This window comes from Schistocerca gregaria, unplaced genomic scaffold, assembly GCF_023897955.1.
Source record: "Schistocerca gregaria isolate iqSchGreg1 unplaced genomic scaffold, iqSchGreg1.2 ptg000180l, whole genome shotgun sequence".
NCBI lineage: Eukaryota > Metazoa > Arthropoda > Insecta > Orthoptera > Acrididae > Schistocerca > Schistocerca gregaria.
In genome coordinates, this window is record NW_026061730.1 from 5808625 (window position 1) to 5832252 (window position 23628).

The window sequence follows — 23628 nt, forward strand, 5'->3', positions numbered from 1 at the left end:
TAGATAAATGTTCTCTTAATTTTGTTTCAAAAGTTTATTTACAGTTTCATAATATAATAGATGACTCAATATTTCTCTGTAGTTATCAACACCTTATTTATTTATATTTTTTTAATTGAAGGGTTTTGGATTAGAGCTATTTGCCATTTTTCTGCATGTTTGCCAGTTTCCAGATCTTCTTGGAGAACAACTGTTAAAATGTCATAATATTTGATTTTGATAATTTCAGTGTTTCTGCTGTTATTGAGTATTCAGAACATACTTTGTTTTAATATGTTTAAGGATTTCTTGAATCTACTTCTGTTGATATGGAATTTTCAACCTTTTCTGTGTTGTTGAAAGTTCTAATTCAGGTACAACAACTGAACAGTTCAAAAGTTAATCAACTAGATTTGCTAAGATCACAGAAATGGCCTGAATTTTTGCATAAAGTGTCATGCTCTCCTTTTCTGTACTTAAATGATCCATCTTGCAATGAATTACATTTTTTCATGCATCAGTAATGAATCAAAGTGCTGTTACTGTCTGGGTGATGAGGTTAAGATACAGTGTAGTTCTGTCTTTGATTGTTACTTCAAAAGATGTGTTATTCTGTACCTCAAATGCACTAAGTTGCAGTAAGTGATAACTTTTGAGTGATACATAATGACTGTGTGCATACAAGCTAGACATACACTATCTGGTCAGAGGTACCACATCACTTCTATGTAACGTGGAATTGACCACTAGATATCACAAGAGGCAGAACAATGAGTATAAAAGGAGGCCAGGAGTATCTCATTGTCTTAGAGAAGGATTAACACTCAGGAGAGCTTAATGTCACAACTACTTAATGTCACTACTGATTGGTTGTCACTTGAGTAACAAATCCATCAGCAATATTTCAACCCTTCTAAAGCTCTGCACAAGTCAGCTGTTGGTGATGTGATTGTGAAATGTAAATGAAAAGGAACAATCACAGTAAACCGATCCAGGTAGACCTCATGTTGAGATGGATAGGGACAATTGACTATCGCGGGGGGGGGGGGGGGGGGGGGGTAAATGTAAAAAATTACAAGAAGTCTGTGAAGGGAATCACTTGGGGATTTCAAATTGTTAGCAATGGAGCTATCACAGTGACTGTTTGTATGGAGCTCAAAAGAAATGGTATGCCATGGTTGAACAGCTCCTCACAAGCATCAAATTTCTATGGTCAGTGTTAAGCGACACCTGAGGTGGTGTAATGGCCAAAATCACTGGACACTGGATGATTGGGAATAAGTGATTTGGAATGATGAATCCCACAATACCCTGTGGCAGTTTGATGGAAAGGTTTGGGTTTGGTATTTGGTGAATTCCGGAGAACCTTAGGCACCATCCTGTGTAGTCCCAACAGTGAAGTACGAAGGCAGCGGTGTTACATTATGGAGGTATTTCTTGTGGTTTGGGTATGGTTACCTTATTGTGCTTACAAAATGTTAATTGTGGATGGTTATAAACACATTTTACTGCATCGTATACCACGTACAGTAGAGGAACAGTTTGCAGATAATGATTCCCCCTCCTCTCCCTCTCTCTCCCTCTCTTTTTAAATCCATCTTTTATTCTACATGTTTGAAAGTTTTACAGTGTGTAGATACATCCTTTAGGAACAATATTTTCATTTCTCCACATAATTTCCATCCCTCTTGACTGCCTTACGCTGTTTTGGAACCAGCACCTGTATACCCGCACAGTAAAATTATGGACCAACCTGTTGGAGCCACTGTTTGGCAATGTGCACAAGGCAGCCATCATCTTCAAACCTTGTTCCATGAAGAGAGTCTTTCAGTTTCCCAAAGAGATGATAGTCACATGGAGCCAAGTCAGGACTGTAAGGCAGGTGTTTCAGTGTTGTCCGTCCAAGTTTTGTGATCATGGAGTGTGTGCAGTACGAGGCCTGCTGTTGCGAGGACAATCCTCAATATTGCCCTGCCCGCTTTCATCACATAACCTGCTTGCCCACCGACTAACTGTGATCAACAGCAGAATCTCCATACACCTTTTTCAACCTCTTGTGGATGTTTCCCACTGTCTCGTTTTCACAGCACAGGAATTCTATGACAGCATGTTGCTTCTGACAAACGTCTAGTGTGGCAGCCATCTTGCAGACATGCTGTGAGGGCGCCACTCATGGGAACAGGTTGGACTAAGTTTGAAAACAAGTGGGAAGGATGTATCTACACACTGTAAAACTTTCACGCATGCAGAATGATAACTGTATTTTTACAAAATAGTGTACATATGTTTTGGAGTGACCCTCATAGAATGAGGAGAGATGGTTTTGTTCACTCTGGGAAAAATACTTGGGCAAACATGACAATGTCTAACAGCACATCCCATGTTAAATGTTGCAATAAAAACAGATGCAGAAAGCTAAATTTCATTGCTGACACCAATGTAATCTCTGGTCCTAGTGGGCACCACTAAACTTGTTATATTTGTACAATCCTGTTATTTCTTTGACAGTCATTTGCTTTCTTGATGAAGGTAATGATGATTATTGTCTAAAGCTTTGATGTTGAGAGAATTACAATGATAAGAACAGTTTGTGCAACAAATCTCATTGCAGAAATACATACTGTTTGCCACTTTTATAGGCCCCACATATAGTGTGAGGTCCTGCAGATATGTTTGCAATTATATTTTGTGAAATAACAAAAGTGGAGTACCTTTTGACTGGAAAAATTACTATTCATTAATGCAAGATCCATGCTTTTGTGACATTTAACAAGCAGAAAATGTGGTAAACTTTGTTTGGATAAAATACTGCTGCTAAACTAGGTCAGTGATTTGCAAAATATGAGAAATTTTAAAAATAACTTTCATGTAGTGGTGCATTAATTGTTGGTTTTGTAATCGATATCTATACACAGTTAATTTTATACTTTTTACAATATGTATGCAATCATTTTGTTGTTTATCTTCTTTATCTTTATAGGAGTGTTATTGTCCAGACTGAACCAATAATAAAATGAATGGATTCCCATACTGTGGCCAGTATTTATGCAAATTGAAAAATTTCATTGATGAAGAATGTGGTATGTCCTGCCATATTTTTATTACACTGTTACAGAGAAAATAGTTTATTTTCTCAATATTCGGTACAAACTGAATCTGTTTGAATCATTCCAAGGGAAACATTTTCTACTATTTAGAATGTGAATGGCTTATAAATGCAGGTGGTACAATATATCTCAATCTATTTGTATAAAAGGCAACATCATTACTGACTGACTCCTCATTGCCCCAAACCGCTAAGGACAATTATCTGAAATTTGAAAAAAGTATGGATCTTTTACAGTAGGAATTGTTTAAGAAGGGATTTTTCTATATACCAACCGAAAAAGGGGTGAAATGGGGGATGAAGAGTCTTCTTTTTGAAATGTCATTATAAGTTAGTTTTGAAGCTAGGCCTACAAAAATTGGTATTTCGTTTCATGGTCAGAAACAAAGAAATATGTTTCGTCATTTTTGGAAAATTAACCCTGTGGGATTGAAATAGTGGGTGAAAGTTTTTTTTTGAAAGTGTATCATTATTAAGGAACTATTGAAGTATTTTTTAAGCTAGATCTATGAACATTGGCATTTTGACTTCTCGGGTACAAATAAAAGAAATATTTGTTTCAGTGTTTTTGGAAATTGAACCTCTATGGGGTGAAAAAGCAGATGATATTTTTTATAGACATATTTTATTATGAAAGAATTTTCAAAGCTAAATCTGTGAATATCTAAATTTGGCTTCTTAGTTGGAAATTTAAAAAAAAAAGTGTTTTGCTGTATTTGGAAATTCAAGCCCTATAAGGTGAAACAGGGGATGAAAGTTTTTATGGAAATATTTCACTGTGCAAGTGTTTTTGAAGCTAAATGTAGGAAAATTTTTATTAAGTTTCTCTGTTAGAAATAAAGGATATGCAAATCACTGTGTTTGGAAATTCAGCCCCTAACGCGGTGAAATTCCGGGGGAAGGGGGGGGGGGGGAATTTATGAAAATATTTCATTGCAATAGTATTGTTAAAGGTGAATCTTTGAAATTTGGTGTTTGGTTTTTTGGTTAGAGATTAAAAATACATGTTTCACGTTTTTGGAAATTAAGCCCATAAGGGGGTGAAATAAGGTCAGACAGATTCACTTATTTACCATTGTCTACCCAAACTGCTAAGGACAGAAACTTGAAGTTTGGAGAGGGTGTGGATTTTACACTGTAGGCACCATTTAAGAAAGGATTGTTTGAAATTCCACTTTTAAGGGGGTGAAACTGGGGATAAAAGGCTTTATGAAAATATGTTGCTGTGAAGGTAATTTTGAAGTTAGAACTGCGAAAAGTGGTAATTGGTTTCTTTCAGGAACTAAAAATATGAGTTTCAGCATTTTTGTAAATTCAACAACTAAGGGGGTATAATAGTGGGTGAAAAGTTTTTGAAAATTACGTAATTACTAAAGAACTGCTAAAGGATTTTTAAGACCTTATCTATAACAATTGGTATTTGACATCTCAGTTACAAATAATAATAATAGTAATAATAATATATAGGTTTCAGTGTTTCTGGAAATTCAGCGTCTAAGAGATTACAATAGGGTCAAAAGTTTTTAAGAAAATATTTCATAACATTAAAAAATTATTAATGCTAAATTTACCAAAATTGTTATTTCATTTTTTAGTTAGATATAAAGAAATATTTGTTGGGGAATGAAAGTTGCTATAGAAATATCTCCTCAAGAATGCCAAAGGCATGATTAATGAAAACTTTGGACTCTAGCTACCAGAATTGTTTTTTGGGCAGAAGTACATTCAGAAAGGGCCATGCTTATGAGGCCTTAATTAGTGTGAAAAGTGTAAAGGCTTTTGCAATTTGTGAACAACGTAAGAGTTTGATCTCTGCAGGCCATACAGTCTACATGAGTGAAGCAGTGGGCACTAAGCTAGTTAATATCATATAGCACAGCATTATTGTGCACTGACAAAATGAAAGGAATGTGGTAGAGGTGTTGTACCATATTTATACTGAGTATTTATTCTTCTCTGAATTTGGTGATGTCATGGGATTTCTGGACTGTGAGGGTGACCTTGAAAATAGTTCGACATATACAGCATTTTATCTTGCCTGTGGGCATCCTTTGTTTCCATGGAAAAATTGGAACCGTGGAGTCATTATGAGATTACACCAAATCATTTTTTTCACAAACTAGTTTTTATTATACCCTTTTTGTTGTATAGTCTATAATTTAATTCAAAATATTGTCAAAATTTAATATTAACATCACTTCAGGGAGAAGAAGGTTTCAACAAATTTCAAATCCAGAATGAGTGGTGTATATCTGACACACATTAATGGAAAAGTAAATGTTGAAAATTTAGGTTTTGGTGTTTTTAGTTGTTTCTACACCAGGAGGAGAAGGCAGGCTGGGACTGGGGAAAGGAACAGGAAAGAAATGATGTACAGATGCAGGAGTTAATACAAAGTTTCACAATTTTTGACAGAACAACAATTGGAGGATGTACATTTCATTAAACTGAACAAGGGAGAGTCCAAGTTGCGATATCAGCAGTTATGAGGACAGATTGCTACTCATTGTTTTATCTTTATGGCAAGTATCACTCTTATCCTTTTGATTAAATTGAGTGTTACATTTGTAAAATTGAATTACCATCTGCTATGGATGTGGTGATGTGAGTGTGATGATCTTGCTTTGTTGCCATGCTACTATATACCAAGTCCAACATGTATTGTATAATGCACTGTTCTATAAAGGATATTACGGGTGCCAAGTTTTGTGTTGCATTTATTTTTGTAGAAAACTTTTGTCATGAATGAACAATCTTTCTGTAGATGTTCCCTGACGAACTAAATAACCAGTAGATTTCTGTTGTTGGTGATGTGTGATATTGCTTGTAATCCTGTTTAGTCATAGCACAAGTTGATAGTGTAGCACCACAGTCCATGGGGGCATGGGGTTTAAACAAATAGTAGTAATGTTTGCATTTATGATGTTTGTGTTGGCCTACATATGTGGAAAGGAATGAAATGTAATAATAAATCTGAGCAGTATTTCTACAGTCACTCTCTTAACTTTTGGCAGCCATGTAATGTGAATTTTAAGTTCATTGACAACAACAAGGAATTTCTTGTAATGGTGATAAATGGGTATTTGCTCACAAAATCAATGAAGCATGTTTTAAATCTTGAAATGGTCACCACCAGAGTGCAAGTAATTTACTAGTATATGGAAAATATATGGAGAGAAAAGTTTGCTTTATAATTGCAGTGAAAGCCATTTGTCCTTTACTTTTTTGTGAAAGTTAAGCAGGATTTCATGAATTGCTATTCATGAAATCCTACTTAGAATATCAATGACTGGTACTGCAACAGTAACAGCAATATTTCATTTTTCTTTCTGCAGTTTTTCCACCTACTAGCAATTTGCTTGCATTATGTTTGTGACTATTTCAAGATTTAAAACACACATATTAATCTTATAAGCAAATACCTATTGATGACCATTATCAGAAATTTCTTACTGTAGCCACTGAACTAAAAATTCACATTGCAGTGGCTGCCAAAAGTTAATAGAGTGTTTGCAGAAACATGGCTTGGGTTTATTATTGCGTCTCATTTCTTTTTTTATGTGTAGGCCAACTCTTAACATTGTAAATGCAAACATTACAACTGTTTGTTTATACCGTCCACGCACCTGGACTGTGATGCCACACTATCAACTTGTACTATGACTTAACAGGATTACAAGCAGTAATATACATTGGCAACAATAGAAATATATTGGCTATGTAGTGAGTTAGGAAACATCTGCACGAAAATTATTTCATCCACGACACAAGTTTTCTAAGAGAATGATTGCAACACAAAAGTTGCCGGCTCTCATATACATTACACAACACTACATTATACAATACATGCTGGACTCAGTATATAGTAGTATGCCAACAAAGCATCCACAGTAAATGGTAATTCACTTTTACAAATTAAACACTGATTTTAATGAAAGGTGTAAGAGTGTTACTCACCATATAGATGACACATTGAGTAGCAATGTATCCTTTTCATGGTTGTTGGTATTCTCACCTGGACTCAACATTGTTCAATTTAATGAGAATCACACCCTCCAATGTTCTTTTCTGTGAAAAATGTGAATTTCTTCTACTAAGCAGTCCTGAAAGATTTGAAATACAAAAAATTCTGGATAAATTGGAATTTTTAATGTGTGACAAAGAAAGAGCACCACCCTTATTTCTCAAAATGAAGAGCACCAATGGATGCACCTAACAGTTAGAAACAATCCAGGAACTTGTGTCACTTTCACTTGATGAAGCGTTTAAGTTGTCAAATTATCACCATTAAATGTACATGTTTCATTGTGTGTAGAGTTCTGACATTGCCCCCCAGTCCTACAGGGCTGAGGTGGCAGAACTCCACACCACGATCTAATTCACAAATGTCAGTTTGTTACCAATTCTCATCACGGTTCCTATGCTATTTCTATGGATAATGGCACAATCATTTGGTTGGCTCATGAAAAGGAGGTGCTTCAGTGCACACTACAACCTGAAAACCCATCTTTGAGTGAAGTGTTAAATATTGTTCAATCTTTCAAGGTACAAGCATTGTAACTTAAATGGTGGCAACTATTTATTCACAACTGATACAAAAGAGTTACACGTTAGCATCTGTTACTGTCCTTCAAACAGTCACCAACATTGTGTAGAACCTGTTGCCAGGGATGTGGAAGGCATAGTATACCATTAGCAGAGCGTGTTCTGCTGATGGTGTGAATGGAGTGGTCTATTGCCTGTCATACTCTGGAACAGTTCTGAAGCGAATGCCACAAAGTGGTTCCTTCATCTTTGGAATCAAATAAAAGTAACAAGTTTTGTGTTGGCTCCCAAGGTCCTCAGCGGTACGTTTGGGGCAGCCACCACAAATTGTATAAAGAGTGACTAGTGACCAGGATGTAGCTATGTCTGTTGGCCGAAAAATAATGAATGACAAGAATTGTGCCAGCTAGAATGAGGAGATAACTTATCTTTATTTCCGACGAAACGTGCACCAGCGATACAAGTCTGAGTAATATCCAAGAGTAATCCATGTACTGAGCCTAGTCGAATACAACAGCAAATATTGCACTGCAATGGCTCCGCTATAAACTCCACAAAAGGCTAGCAATAGACAATCGACACTAGACTGTCCGTCTCGGGGCCAGTGCTCCTCCTTATATGCCAAAGGCACAGGGCGCTGTGGACCCGAGCTCAGCCATGACGTGACCTCTTCCGCCGGTGGTAACGCCATGAGACACCGATGGCTGAGACAGGAAATGTGGCCAGTGATGTCACAGTCAGGGTGCACGTGTGTGAATTGGTTGGTTGGTTGGTTGGTTGTTTGCGTCCGTGGATACAACAAGGACTTAAGTCCAGGAAGTTTGGTGGATCGTACAGTACTTCCCAGTCCCATTGACCGAACAGAGCAGCCACAGCTTTTGCCGCATGTGCCCATACATTGTCTCGCAAATGATGGGTGGATTGCCTAGAAAGTGTTGCCGCTTCTTTCACAAAGCTAGTCACAGGAGATGCTTCAAAAACGAACAGTAATGCTGTGCATTGATGGTCTGTCATGGAATAACATAATGCATTATGCTAACGCCATCACAGTTGTGCACAAGAATCACCATAACTTTCACCATACTGAGCTCTGATGCACTTTCGACTTTCGCTGTGACCTATAATGATACGATTCATGGGATTGTTGTTTCAGTTTTAGCTCTTACGATGTGGCCCATATCTCATCCATTGTTATGATATGGTGTAAAAAAGCCCCTCCTTCACACTCATAGTGCTCCAAGTGCATCTGAGCTGTGTGTTAATGCATCCATTTCTGCATTTCCATCAAGTCATGTTGAACTCATCATGCTGCAATTTTTCACATGCAAAGGCGTTCCTTGAGGATGCAAAGCACAGTCGTATGTGCTAATCCAGTTTCATGGGCGAGCTCATGAATCATATGGCACCAATCACTGTCCACTAACATTGCAACAGCATGCACTTCTTCTTCAGACATTCTAGGACAACCTGCTCGATGCATGTTTGCCACAGTTTGTTGACCTGCATTGAAGGCATTTACCCAATGTGACACTGTTCTGTATGGCAATGCCGATTCCCCACATGCCTCTTGAGGACCTTGATGACACTGTCGTACTGTACAACCTCGAGCACATTCAATCTTGATCCAACTCTATTGCTCCTGTTTCAAAAATGTAGTGGCACCGTTACATTAGACTGCTCACTCAGAAGTGACTGTGTTTCTCTTGATTGTGCGCATGCCGGTGACGTGGTACAGGTGAGTCCGTTTGGTTGAAGGTAAGGTAGGTATGTCAACAACGTGTGCTATCAGTGACAACAGTAGATTTCATTGCATAGTGATTCCACAGCAGTGTTGCCACTGTTTAAATTCCAACCTACGTATCTTGTGCTGCTAGTTATCAGATTGAGACTCAGTGTGACATCGCTGTGGTGACTCCTGTTCCTGGTTGTTAGGTGCTGGTCAGTTCTGAGGGAGGATGATGTGAAATCTGTACAAATGCAGCCTCCATGCCACACTGGACAGTGACATGCCAAACAACCACCACAGCAATGGCAGCACCTCATTCTCCTATCTCGCACTTTTTTTTGTGCAACATGGTAAGACCATTTTCCTTAAGCACTTGCTGACTTGGCAACAAGAGAAGGAGAAAAGGGCATCTAGTGTCTGTGTATGATTCCTAGCCCCCTCCTGTGGAGTTGAAGGTGGACGTTAATTGTGTCTCCAGTGTGGTCTCCAGTTACTTAACATTTGGCAACCTTAAACGAGCAGTACATTCCACTTTTGGGCTATTTATGGCTCCCACTATGTATTGTCTGTGATTTGTTCCTTGATTTTTTGTAGTGGATGCTGGTACTGCACATTTGTTTGGTCTAGATGCTTTCAGTACCTTTGATTTTTCCATTTCACATAAGGTGTACCTTGTTCCCGAACATTTTCCATACTTGCAGTTAGACTCTCTGTGTTCTGAATTCTTGTCTCTCCTCACAAGAACCTTTGTTATCAGTGGACACTGTCCTGGGAGTGTGTGTTCACGCTTTTGAAATCTACATTACATTTGGAATCTCTGTTTCGAGAACCAACTGAAAGATGGTGCCAAAGACCATACAATTGACGTCGGAATTGTGATGATAATTGGTAACAACCTGACATTTGTGACCTAGACCATGGCATGAAGTTGAGGTGCAGTGGCAGAACACTATATGCGCTATGATGACATTTTGGCTATGGACACCTCCATTACAGACTTCTTACACTTCAAGGTGAGGATGGTTCTGAGTGTCCGATAGCTAATTTTCGGTAAATATTCAACTTCTCTCAGCAGTGCAACTCCTGAGTTGAGAAGGAAGCACTTGCACTCTATGCACTCAAAAAGTTTCATAATGTGTTGTATGGGTCTAAGTTTTGAGGATGGTTCTGAGTTTCCGATAGCTAATTTTCGGTAAATATTCAACTTCTCTCAGCAGTGCAACTCCTGAGTTGAGGAGGAAGCACTTGCACTCTATGCACTCAAAAAGTTTCATAATGTGTTGTATGGGTCTAAGTTCTTCCTCTTCACTGACAACAAGCCCTCGATTTCATTGTTTAACCCTTCTGCTTTGTTGCCCAACAAAGCAGCACATTGCATCCAGATGGGGTCTCGTTTCTGAGACACTAAGAGTATGAAATTCATTTTTGGCCTACTGTGCAACAAACTGACACCGATGCGCTGTTTTGCCTTCCACAGGGTCTAGATCCTATTTTTTACTAGGATGAACTCCTTTGTTTTCACTTTGATGTTGAGGTGCAATGTACAGTGAAAGGATTTCCTATTACAGGCTCCTGGATTGCAACTGTTGGCGCTGCTGATATGGTCTTGCATCAAGTTGTTCACCTCATTCAGCACAGCCGACCGGACAGGCCTCTGGGTATGACTTTTGATTCTTTACGTAACTATTTTGCCTTATGTCACAACCTTTCAGTGCTTGATGATTGTGTCTTATTTACAGATGAGTTGTTGTCTACGGTTGTGATTCTGGCTGCCTTACAGCAGAATGTGCTTCAGCTCCTACATCGAGGACATTGAGGTTTCTAGGGTACCAGGTTATTGTGTTTTGACCGGAAATCTATGCTGACATTGTACATCTTGATGCTACACAATAGACAGCGCTGTGAGTGACACTCTGTTTGTTGTCTGTGCTGCAGAGTGTGTGAGAATGTGTTCATATTGATTTCATGAGACCCATCCCAAATTTTTCCAGGTTTTGGTTGTCCATGCTTTTTATAAATTTCCATATGTTATTCACTGCCCTCAGACATCAGCCGCAGCTATGATTCAGGCTGTCTCGGAAGTGCTTGACAGGTGATAGTCCGCAGTGTGGTGTAATGGTGAGATGGGATGTCTTGTCCACACATTTCAATGTACAAATGAAAAAGTACCTCATGGTGGCCTCCTACATAGACAAGACCTTGAGATGCTCCTCAAGTTCCTACAGGGATTGGATTCCAACTGAGATGGTCCTAGGTTGCCAGGAATGCACCCTATTGCATCTGCTCATGCCACTCAGCCAAAGCCTGAAGGCACAGCTCTCTCTGTGCCATACTACTGGCTCCACGGACTGGGCTTTGGTGTTTGGCCACAGACCAAAAAGGATTCTGGCCACAGTCCACAGCTGCCGAGGCCACTACCACTATATTGTGCACACCAGTGGCAGGCTGACAGTGTGGCACCACTACCAGTACTGCTTAACAGTACCTGCTGCCTCTGCCATCAGCACCTGTCCTAGCCTCATAGAGCATCCCTGGTGTAGGGGTGAACCCACCCTCCATGTGGAGGTTGCTACCTCCTGCTTTTTCTCCAGGGTCCAGCTGCCCTGACGCCTGCTGCCAGGCCTTTCTGCAGTGCTTTACTGCCATTGGTGCCAGCAGGGCCAGTGCCTTCAGGCCCTTTGACACTGGTGCCTCCAAATGAGATGCCAGCACCTTCACCGTATGCACAGTTCCATCGTGTCGAGAACTGGACATTGAGATGCTACCGATACCTGTGTTACTGTTGCTCTCTTGTGGGACTTCACAGGAGAGTAGATGCCACATGTGACTGCAACCGTACCATTTCGGCACCTGTACTCACTGATTCCAGCCCTGAATCTCCTTCCATGCCACACTCATCATTTATGGTGTCTGTCACAGAGGCCGTGGATATTTTGAGAGTTGCCCTCATGTCCACATCATTGAAATGCTCTCTCCCCATGGAGGAGGACTGCTAGAACTCTGGATATGGTACTTCGGTACAAGCTGTGGCACCAGGCCCCTGGCACGCTATACTTTGAATATTCCATCAATGGCATCTGCGTGGACTGGCCACCAGAGGCCGTCTGCTGTGGGCCGTGTGACTTGTGCACATGCCGTGGCATCTGCTGCATCATATACTGGAGCCTTTCTCTTTATAAGCAAATTGTGTTCATACTTGCCATCAGCAGCTGATTATATCAGTATGTTGCTTGTTTATATGTTTGTGCCTATGTTATAAGCTGTTATTCACTTCTAGGCAGAAGGATAATGAACTTTGGTTAATGATGTTGTTTGTCTCTTCCAGTATGATACAAGAATATTAGTAGTAGTAGTAGTAGTAGTAGTAGTAGTAGTGGTGGTAGCAGCAGCAGCAGGGTATGGAATGTCTGTTACACTTTGAGGAAGGCTGTTGCATGGTGCTACTTGTATTGGATATTTGGATGCAAGTCATAATACTGATAAGCAGGTCTGTGTTACTATATCACCAGTTTAAATGTACACCTGTTCTTACACCTGGAAAGACCAGTCTAAAAGTAGTTTCTTTCATGGCATTTTGTGTGTGTCTAAGGTGATCACTGCAAGCAAGTGCCATAAACAGTAGCCACCTGTCCCACCCAAACTGACTGCCGCTGCAAAACTTGGCTACAATTGTTCGTAGAGACTACTCTGTTTGCAGGGCACACGCATGGGCATTGTGCAATACCTCAACTGGTGACGGACTGGCCATCACTTGGTAATAGTATGCCCTTAAGCAATATCACCACATTACACCTTGTAAGAGCAATAACTAAAATACGGGGAAAATGTCTCTGGGATTTTCATTACTGTAATGAGCATATTATTGTTTCCTTATTTGAATTGTAGTGATGGAAATATGTTGTTTAGTAATAGTGTTTTATAAATGACTAGTAAAGTTAGTAAACTATGGGCCATAATGAAACATTTTACAAAAATGAAAGAGAGTAATATACTCTGTTAACATTTCCACTGCTGATGCAGCAAATCTCTTAATTTATTATTAGGTACAAATGCGTAGACAAAGTTTCATCATTTTATAATTAATAACTGTGATCAGCTTTAATCAACTTCAGATGTGGAATGTTAATAAAAATTTAATATTATATTGCTTAACAATTTCTGGGTGACAGCTGGACATGATTTGAGCAGTTTGTGTGCCTGCATTCCTGCTTTGCTGAATTTTGTGACAACAGCCCATATGTATGTAAAAAAAAAAAAAAAAAAAAAAAAATCGAAAACCCAGTCAGCTGCAATTTTATCTCCAATTTTATAGGCTACTGGTTTCAGCAATATGACATGATTGTCCGGCCCCTCTGTACCAGATATTGGGTGGGATTTGCCAATGACAAACATGTATGTGACACCTGAAAAATAACCAGTCTTCACACCAGTTCATGCACACGTGACATTAGCATATGATTATGTGTCAAACACAAATTGTTTGTGTAATTCTGATGAAGATTGGCTTTCTGTGGTTTCTCCAACCTATGCAACACATTCTTAGGTTTATGGATAAAACTGAAACACAAAGCTCATTTAATGAAATCAAATCACAGATTTCACTTTACAAATGTGTAGATTCTCTGTGTGTCTCTCGTTTCTCCTCCCCTCCACCCTCTCTATCCTCCTGACTCACAAAAGATGTAAACTGGGACTCAACAATAACATTTGAATTAATAGCTCTGTTGATGGTGGGAACCAGTACTTCATGATAGGACTCTCTGAATATCATAAGAAGAAACCTGATGTAAACATTACATTATATATACTTCCACACGTTCTAGAATCTCGTGGGATTGCATTTCACAGGCAGTGGAAGCCAAGCTGTCTCGAGTACAGTAAAGTACAATAAGAAGTATATGCTTTATGCTCATTCATTCATTGTCATGTCCAGTCAGCATTTCCAAAAAACCACAGCTGTGATAGCTTTGTTATTTCCTTCCTAAATATCTTGTACTGTGCACAGGTTGCCCAGGAGGAGGCTCGGATCTTCTTCAGCAGTGCAGTTGCAGGAGGTGTCTGCGCTCACTGGAAGGGTTCCCCATTTCTTCAGGTTGGTCTTGCATCAGGGGATGCCCACTCTTAGTTGGTTGAGCGACCTCCATATAGGATATTGTAGGTTTGTACCAGGAGCTAGTTCTTCTTTTGGTGATACCTCTACAGGCAATGAACTCTTCCATGTTGCAAGATGAATCACCTCTGGTGCTTCCTCCAGTGGCACAGTCCTAGGAATGAAACTCTTGCAAGATTTAAAGCATGATCTTGCTGCCTGATGACCATACATAGGATGTCGGTGGTCATTTCCTGCTGTATTCTCTCATTGTCTGCAGAAGCGGCCCTCCAGGTGTTGGGTGGGGCTATTCCAACAATCGGATACAATTTAAGCACTGTTGTTGGCTTCAAAATTTTTAGGTGTGTCCATTGATGAGAGGTTAAACTGGAAGCAACACATTGATGGTCTGCTGAAACGTCTGAGTTCAGCTACGTATGCTATTAGGGTTATTGCAAATTTTGGTGATAAGAATCTCAGTAAATTAGCTTACTATGCCTACTTTCATTCACTGCTTTCGTATGGCATCATATTTGGGGTAATTCATCGTTGAGTAGAAAAGTATTCATTGCACAAAAACGTGTAATCAGAATAATTGCTGGAGCCCACCCACGGTCATCCTGCAGACATCTATTTAAGGATCTAGGGATCCTCACAGTACCTCACAGTATATATATTCCCTTATGAAATTTGTTGATAATAATCCAACCCAATTCAAAAGTAATAGCAGTGTGCATACCTATAAAACCAGGAGAAAGGATGATCTTCACTATGCAAGGTTAAATCTGACTTTGGCACAGAAAGGGGTAAATTATGCTGCCACAAAAGTCTTTGGGCACCTACCAAACAGCATCAAAAGCCTGACAGATAGCCAACTAACATTTAAAAATAAATTAAAAGAATTTCTAGATGACAACTCCTTCTACTCATTGGCTGAATTTTTAGATATAAACTAAGTAAAAAAAAAAAAAAACTTAATCATTAGTGTCATGCAATATTTTGTGTAATGTAATTTCTTGTACAGACATCTTTTATTAACCTGACATGTTCCACATCATTATGAAGTGTCGTATTCATGATCTATGGAACAAGTATTAATCTAATCTAATCTAAATCCAATCAAGCATCCTGAGATGATCCTTGCAGTATCATTGACTGCAATATCAACTTGTTGAGCATGAGCTGAAGCCTTCCACACAGGAGCAGCATACTCGACAGCTGATACACAGAGCACAAGCGCAGAAGCCCTTAGGAGGTGTAGACAGGTTGGCTCACCGGCTGCTGCCAATCAGCTTCTTAAGTATCACATTTCGAGCAAAAACTTCTTGTTCCACATTTAGTCACTGCTGCCTGTACATTAGAGCCCTTTCCAGCGTGACAGCTAGATAGACTGGTGTTGGGCAATTTTTCAGCTGCTCCTCATCATGTGATGTTCACCTTTTGCTGCGCCTGGCTGTTTCATAAGTGGAAGACGCTCACTTGAGTTTTACTGGGATTGGGCTTCAGGTGGTTGTCATCATAATACTTGGAGAGTTCATCCATTGCTAGAGACAGTTTTGCCTCTACTTATTTAAAGGTTATCCACTGAACAGCGACTGCTGTTTTATAGGCATAGATGAAGAGCCTAGTACTTGCTGGTAGTGGCTGAGCATTTGTGTAAATATTGTACAGTGCTGGAGCACGCACACTGCCTTGGGGGAGACCGTTCTTCTGGTTTCACCATCTACTCTTCTTACGCTGTAATGAAACTTGGAATATTCTGTTCTGGAGGAATTTGCTAATAAGGGATGTTAGTTGGTAGTCAAGATTTGACTACTGCATGATTTGCCAGCATGAAAGCCTGCTTGTTGTGAGATAGACTTCAATTTGAGGGTGGCACTGATTTGGTTAAGTACCACCCATTTTATTATCTTGAAGGTGTGTTTTATGCTGTATCACTTGCACACTGACTCAACAATAATACAGGACAACAGTTTTACCAGCACATTATACTTGGACAGCACTGGCCAGTTAGCTGGCCCAAGTAACCAGTAGTGATGTGAACATTGGCAGTTATGATGTAAAAACAGATGAGCAGACAAAAAATATGACTTTGAATGTCATTTAATTTTTGAATAGAATGAAATAGTACGCAGCAAAACTCTGACAGTATGCTTCTTACAAGACAATACAGAAAACATAACATAATGTTGACAGTAGCTAACATAGTGATGTACAACTTAAACACAGGGCAATTTTTCTGCACCAGCTATGTGTAACGTAAAAGTGTATTGCAGGGATTTCACCGTATAGTTAAAATAGTGTACAGTTTAGGAACTGTTATTAGCTATGTTGATAACAAGGCATTCAACAAGAGAAACCATGAAGCCATTCAAGCATCACTTTTTCCTCCATATTTTTGTGCATGCTTTTCTGCATCCTACCAGCATTCAGCATTGACATATGACAAAGCTTCATACATTTATTCCAGTAGATCTGGGAGATTAAATTTCATGTTATTTCTCACAAAATAACCTTAAACTCAATTCTGCTTAGATTGTAGTTGTATGGTGGCAGCTATAAAAATGCAGCAGTTGTTTGATATGCACAGTGTCATGAAAACTATTGTTTTCCATATTTCTAACAAAGCTTATCACTCTGGCTTGTTGAGGTCACATGTGTAATGTAAAATGGTGGATTTAGTCCCAATAAAGAGAATTTGACTTCTCATTTTTGTCCCAAAAATTTATTTTTAGTGTGTTCTTAATTTAAACACTCTTTAATAGCTAGTTTTATGCAAAATATCGATAATTACAGTTTTATATTTGCAAAGAAAACTGGAATATGTGTAGTTAGAAACAAGAAGAAAAGAAGGGAAATGATGATTAGATGAGTGTTAAATAGCATACATTTGATGAATTTTATATTTAAACGATCTAGGAGAATTCTATATTGAAATAATCTATGTAATCAAATTGAATTGGGGGGGGGGGGGGGGGGCAGTGAAAAGAGAAAGACTAGAGCAAGCTTCAAACCAGTGATCAATACAACATCCAGCCACAATTCTATAAGGCTAGCGATTCAGCCATGCAGATCATTCACAAATTTGCCTTAACTTCTGTAAATAAAATCCCTCAGAAAACTTCAAAGCCAATTTCCTCTCTGAACTTCTGAAAAGTGTTAAGAATAACCAGTTTTTGGCCATTTTTAAAGGTGTTCTGTTTGTCTAGTTTAGTATGGAGCAGGAAATTGCATGAGTAATTTTCACTATATATACAAACATCAAAAAAAGTTTTTCATCACCCCGGTTGCCAGAACTCCTGAAGATAGACGTTGACTGTGGATATTGTACCACAGACACAGTTCCTTCACTATTCAGAGATGTCACTAAATCTGCTCAAAGATGTAAACAACTGTGCATGAGCAGCACCTATTAGATGGAGGGGGTCCGACAGCCCACCAGTTCCAATCATTCCACCAGGAATGAGGTACATGACTCATGTTGTTTGTAGTTCAGCCATACCTAGGCAGTCAATAACACGGTTCGATCACATCGAAATTGTTACTGTGTGCCAACAATGGTTCTCAACAAGGGAATTGTCCAGGCATCTTGGAATGATGTTGATCGAACATGGAGAAGATACAGAGATAATTGTCAATGACATGCCTCGCTCAGGCCACCCAAGGGCTACTTCTGCAGTGGATGACCGCTACCTACGGTTTATGGCTTGGAGAAACCCTGACAGCAACACCACCATGTTGAATAATGCCTTTCTTGCACCCACAGGATGTCATGTTATGACTCAAACTGTGCACCATAGGCTGCATGATGCGCAACTTCAGTCTCAACGTCCATGGCAAGGTCCATTTTTGCAACCATGACACCATTCATCGTGGTACAGCATGCCGAATGGACCGCTCAGGATTGTCATTACGTTCTTTTCACCATTGAGTGTTGCATATGCTTTCAGCGAGACAACTGTTTGAGACATGTTTTGAGGAAATCTGATCAGGTTGAATGCCTTAGACATACTGTCCAGCAAGCTCAGCAAGGTGGAGGTCCCTGAATTTTTGGGGCGGCATTATGTGTGGCCGACATACTCCGCTAGTGGTCATGGAAGATGCCATAATGACTGTATGATATGTGAATGCCATCCTCCGACTCATAATGCAACCATATTAGCAGCTTATTGGCAAGGAATTCATCTTCATGGATGACAATTTATGCCCCTATCATGCACATCTTGTGAATGACTTCTTTCAGGATAATGACACTGCTCAACTAGAGTGGTCAGTATGTTCTTCAGACATGAACCCTATTGAACAAGACGTGGGATTTATGGACAACATGACCCACCAACTACTCTGAGGGATCTATGCCAAATTGCTGTTGAGGAGATGGACAATCTGGACCAACAGTGCCTTGATGAACTTGTGGATAGTATGCAATGATGAATACAGGCATGCATCAATGCAAGAGGACATGCTACTGGGTGTTAGAGGTACCAATGTGTATAGCAGTCAGGACCACCACCTCTGAAGGTCTCGCTGTATGATGATACAACAAGCAACGTGTGGTTTTCATGAGCAATAAAAGGGCGGAAGTGATGTTTATGTTAATCTCTATTCCAATTTTCTGTGCTGGTTCCATAACTCTCAGAACCAAGGTGATGCAAAACTTTTTTTGAAGTGTGTATTAACAGCATGATAATTAGAGTACAACTAGTGTGGTATACAATTTTTGCAATAAAAACTACACAGCTGAGTTGTATTTAAGAAATATGAGGGTGGCTTGCAAATTTCTCGGAATCATTACAAGAGGTCACCGCTAGCCCAACGAGTTGTTTACATGATATTCATTGTACTGTTGCATGTACACACATGCCACATCAGTGTTTTTGGAAGAGAGCTGTGGCAGTGATGTGGCTTTGTTGTTGTTCCTACGCAGTGATTTGTGAAGATAGAAAAAAATCATGATTTAAGTAGTGATTAAGTATTTCATAAAGAAAGGTATGAAAGGAAACAACATTCATGCTGATTTCCAAAATACGTGGTGGGGGGCAGGAAGGTGGGTGGGGGGCAAATGAATTTAAATTTTGTCAGGAGAGCTTAGATGATGATCTCCGTAGTGGTCATCTGAGATGTGTTACTACTCCAGAAATCATTCCAAAAGTGCACAGTATGGTCCTCGAGGATCGCCGATTGAAAGTATGTGAAATTGATCATGCTTGGCAAATGTCATCTGAAAGGGTGTATCACATTTTAACTGAATAATTAGAAATGAAAAAATTATCTGCAAGAGGGGTGCCGCGACTCTGGATGCTGGATCAAAAATGCATGAGAATGGACATATTGGAAGAATGTTTGGCCTGTTTTAGCATAAATAAAAAAGATTTCTTGCACCAGTTTGTGACTACAGATGAAACTCTGGTGCACTACTTAACCCCAGAAACAAAACAGCAGTCAAAGCAGTGAAAACATGTTGATTCTCTACCACCAAAGAAAGCAAAGACTATCGCTTCACCGGGAAGGGGAATTCTGTTTGTAGATTATCTATCCACTGGGCAAACAATTACTAGAGAATACTATGCTGACCTCCTGGGCAAATTGCAATAAAAGTTTTGCAAGAAAGGCTAGGTTTAGTAAGGGAAAGTCATCTTACATCAAGACAATGTGTGCCCACGCACGTGCCGTTGCCAGGGCAAAATCACATGAACTGAGGTATGAATTGTTGCCACACCTGCTTTATTCACCTGATATTGCTTCATCAGACTTCCAACTCTACCAAAAAGTGAAAATTTTTCTTGGAGCACAAAGTTTCACTTCAAATGGAGAAATGATAGCCAGAGTTGACGTCTATTTTGCAGGCCTGAGGAAACTCATTTTCGAGAGGGGATCAAGGCACTGGAACATTGTTGGACCAGGTGCATTATTCTACAAGGAGAGTACATTGAAAAATAAAAATAGTTTTGGTGATATAAGTACTTTTTTCTTTTCCGTTCCAAGAACTTTTCAAGCCATCCTTGTATGTTGATGGCTGTTAATACAATAGATCTTGAAGTTTCATTTACAGTAACCTAGCAATACGATATCTAATACATAAGTAGGACCTTCTTCCAAGAGAGTAAGAACACCAGTGTACATGTTCTATGGCTGCATACTAATCATTACGTTTGTATTTGTTTGCATCAAGTTTGTTTGTATGATGAACAAAGTGAGCACAAAGTAAATATGTACGCTGTGGTCCATGTTTTCTTTGCCTTCTCCTATTTATCTTGATAATTGAGCAAACACTGTAGATACATAATCTATTTGTGTGAATGTGTCAATCCGATTATTCCTGTTTCAGCATTTGGCAAAGGAAAAGAAATTGAAATAGTCTGCTGTGTATACTTTTCTAGAATAGAGTATACAGTAGTAAGTCACCACTATCAGTGCAGTATCAGCTAAAGAGTTTCAGAAAAGTACTTTTGTCTTGTATTTTCTAATCCTGCACAAAAGGGGAATTTCTCATACAATGACCATTGAAAATTCAAGCCGAACATTTATGCCAGAGCCTCAAATGTAGGCACTAAGCATAGCCCCCAACCCAACATTCTTTTCATAACAGCTAGAAATAATTATGTATACATTAAACAGTGTGCTATGGAGTTTATAAAATGGGAATGTATAGAGATAGCTCTGTTCTCAAGAACCTATCAGAATAGAAAGTTGATGGCTTGTAGGGTCATACCTTTTGCAAATCTCTGGAAGATTTACTTAAGGTATTATTGAAAATGAAGCAGGTATGTATTTCTCTGGTAACAACATCAACGACTTAACATTCAGTTAATTTTGTCTGTCATTAGTACTGACTTGAGCAGTTACAGAAACTTAAGGGGCCACTCTGAAGATTATAACAATGGGGAGGTCATTATTCAGTGGATTGAAAGAAACTACTTACAACTGATTGACAGTGTCAAACTCCCTGTGTCATTTAAAAAAGCGAGATGTTGAAGGGATTACAACTTTGAGCATAAAGTATGAGGCACATCTATATCAAACAACCAAAACAGGGAAAATATTTTTCAAGTAATGTACATGTTCATCTGCAAATGTCAGATTTTCACGCAGGTATAAAATCCAAACAGCAAACCAGAAGATGTTCCAGAGCATAATAGATAAAATAGTACTGAAATAACACCAGCAACAAAGTTCTAAGACAGTCCATTCCAAGAGGCTGTAGGTACAATTAGCTCAAGGGTTTATCAAGAGAAATGGAACACAAGCTATAAAGATGTGTATAACTATTTAAAGCTAACCCCTTTGTGCATACAGGTAGTACTAGCTAACTGTTAATCAACTCAGTACAGATTGCCAAAACAGCAAGTTGTATTAAAAGGCAATGGAAGAACTGTAAATGGGAAGAGCAGTTGAATCTTTGAGATGTCTCAACTGCAACACTTAATACTCTACAGGAGATTGTTCCTACCACTGCCAGCCAAATAGCCAGGCTCTCCTGGAAAACAGCAAACCTAGACTGAAATCCTCCAAATTATACTTCAAAATATATAGGAACAATGAAGAAGAAGAAGAAATACCAATACTTGGAACTCCTTCAGTACAGGAGAGCCAAACAGGGCACTTAACAGGAGCAAACTGAAGAAGGCTCAAAGACTTATATGATATTCTAGTACAACAAATTAAGTGTTTTGGAGCTAAAATATAACAATGGGTGCCAGAAATTGTTGTAAATTGCTGCATCTTCAACCAACACATTAACATCTAGAAACAGACAAGGGTAACAGCAATCTTAAAACAACGATAGCCAGTTAATAATCCTGGAAGCTCCTGACTCACCCGCACCCCCCCCCCCCCCTCCCTCCCAGGCAGCCCCACTCACTCCTCTGCCTCACATCTGTAAAATCTATGAGAGAATTCTCCAGGCACAAAAGTACCATGTAACCCTTGAAATTGTGATGAAATCCAACCAACCAACTAACATGAATATTCCTGCCCTGACTGCCCCAAGCCTCAAGAGCCCCTTGTTAGCAACTTTTAATCAAACTGTTGGTACCTAGCTCTGAACTAAACTAGTCTAACTGGTAAGCTCTTTTTGTGATATTCTTATTTGCCTTTTTTCTGTTTGCTTTAAGCTTTTCATGCAGAAGTGTTGTTTCCCACAACTTATACTGTTTTTAATTTGTAATAATCCGATATGTTTGATTTCAGTAATAGAAATTGTCAGAATTTTTGCCACTAGTCCATTAATCAGGTTTTTTATATAAAAATATCTGAAAAACATTCATTGACATTTTCAATTTGGCTTCTGTTCCAGATTTACCGCACTTAATTAAAAACAGATATGCTTGTGGATTCCCTAAGGACTGGGAACTGTTAAGAATAAAGTGGATCATGTTTTTAAAAGCAGGTATGTTAAACCTCTTTGTGAATCAAGTACTAACCTGTGCTTGAAAGAAATTTGACCTCTTTTTGTACTTATTTAATGAAGAAAGGGAGGTGCTATCTCCAGTAAAGACAGATAACATGTAAACACTTACCATAGCAAAGAAACATGCTTCTTCTGTTTCTACCATATTTTACAAATGCAATGTACAGTTAAAAAGGCTCTGACAGTGGGAGGAGGTTTGGGGGGGGGGGGGGTGGAGGAGAAGACTTTGTAGTTTTATTTTCTTTTCTCTTTGAAAACTAGTTGTATCTTGTAACTAATATAGTCACTTATTCAAACTGAAATTTTATCCTGTGTTAGTCTAGGATTCTTTTTGTTTCTTTGTTGTGCTGTATCATGGATGAGTATGAAAATGAAGGAAGATGGTGAAATCTGGTACACATTGCCTATTCCTCTCAAATAACACCAAGGAGACTACTATATTTTGTATTTTGGGGGTGGTTGGATGGGTGAGGGAGATATCAACATAAGGTATATCAACGGGCCTCTCAATGTTAATCTATTAATTGTAAAATGTAAATATGTTTAAACAGTTCATTTATATACATAAAATTAGGGATTAATGACGTACATCCAACCCAAGATACTTCAAACCTCATTGAAAGTAGTGTTCCATGACACACCCAAACTCCTCAGCATTATAGTCCATTCCTGTACCACTCTCAATCCCAATCACATCCCTGTGGGAGGACCAGGTGCAAGAGCTGCCCAGTCCCTCACCCAGCACTTCCTATTGTAGTCCTGTCACAGGCTTA

General features: G+C 39.1%; 1 long non-coding RNA gene across 1 annotated transcript in view; it reads left to right on the forward strand.

Moving 5' to 3' along the window:
* Positions 1–3008: 3008 nt before the first annotated feature.
* LOC126302909 (uncharacterized) overlaps positions 3009–23628 on the forward strand; it is a 33358-nt gene continuing 12738 nt past the window's right edge. Inside the window, exons 1-4 of the long non-coding RNA XR_007553155.1 lie at positions 3009–3059; positions 10925–11014; positions 11096–11257; positions 22742–22834. This is a non-coding gene — a long non-coding RNA (uncharacterized LOC126302909). The remainder of the gene's footprint in view (positions 3060–10924; positions 11015–11095; positions 11258–22741; positions 22835–23628) is intronic.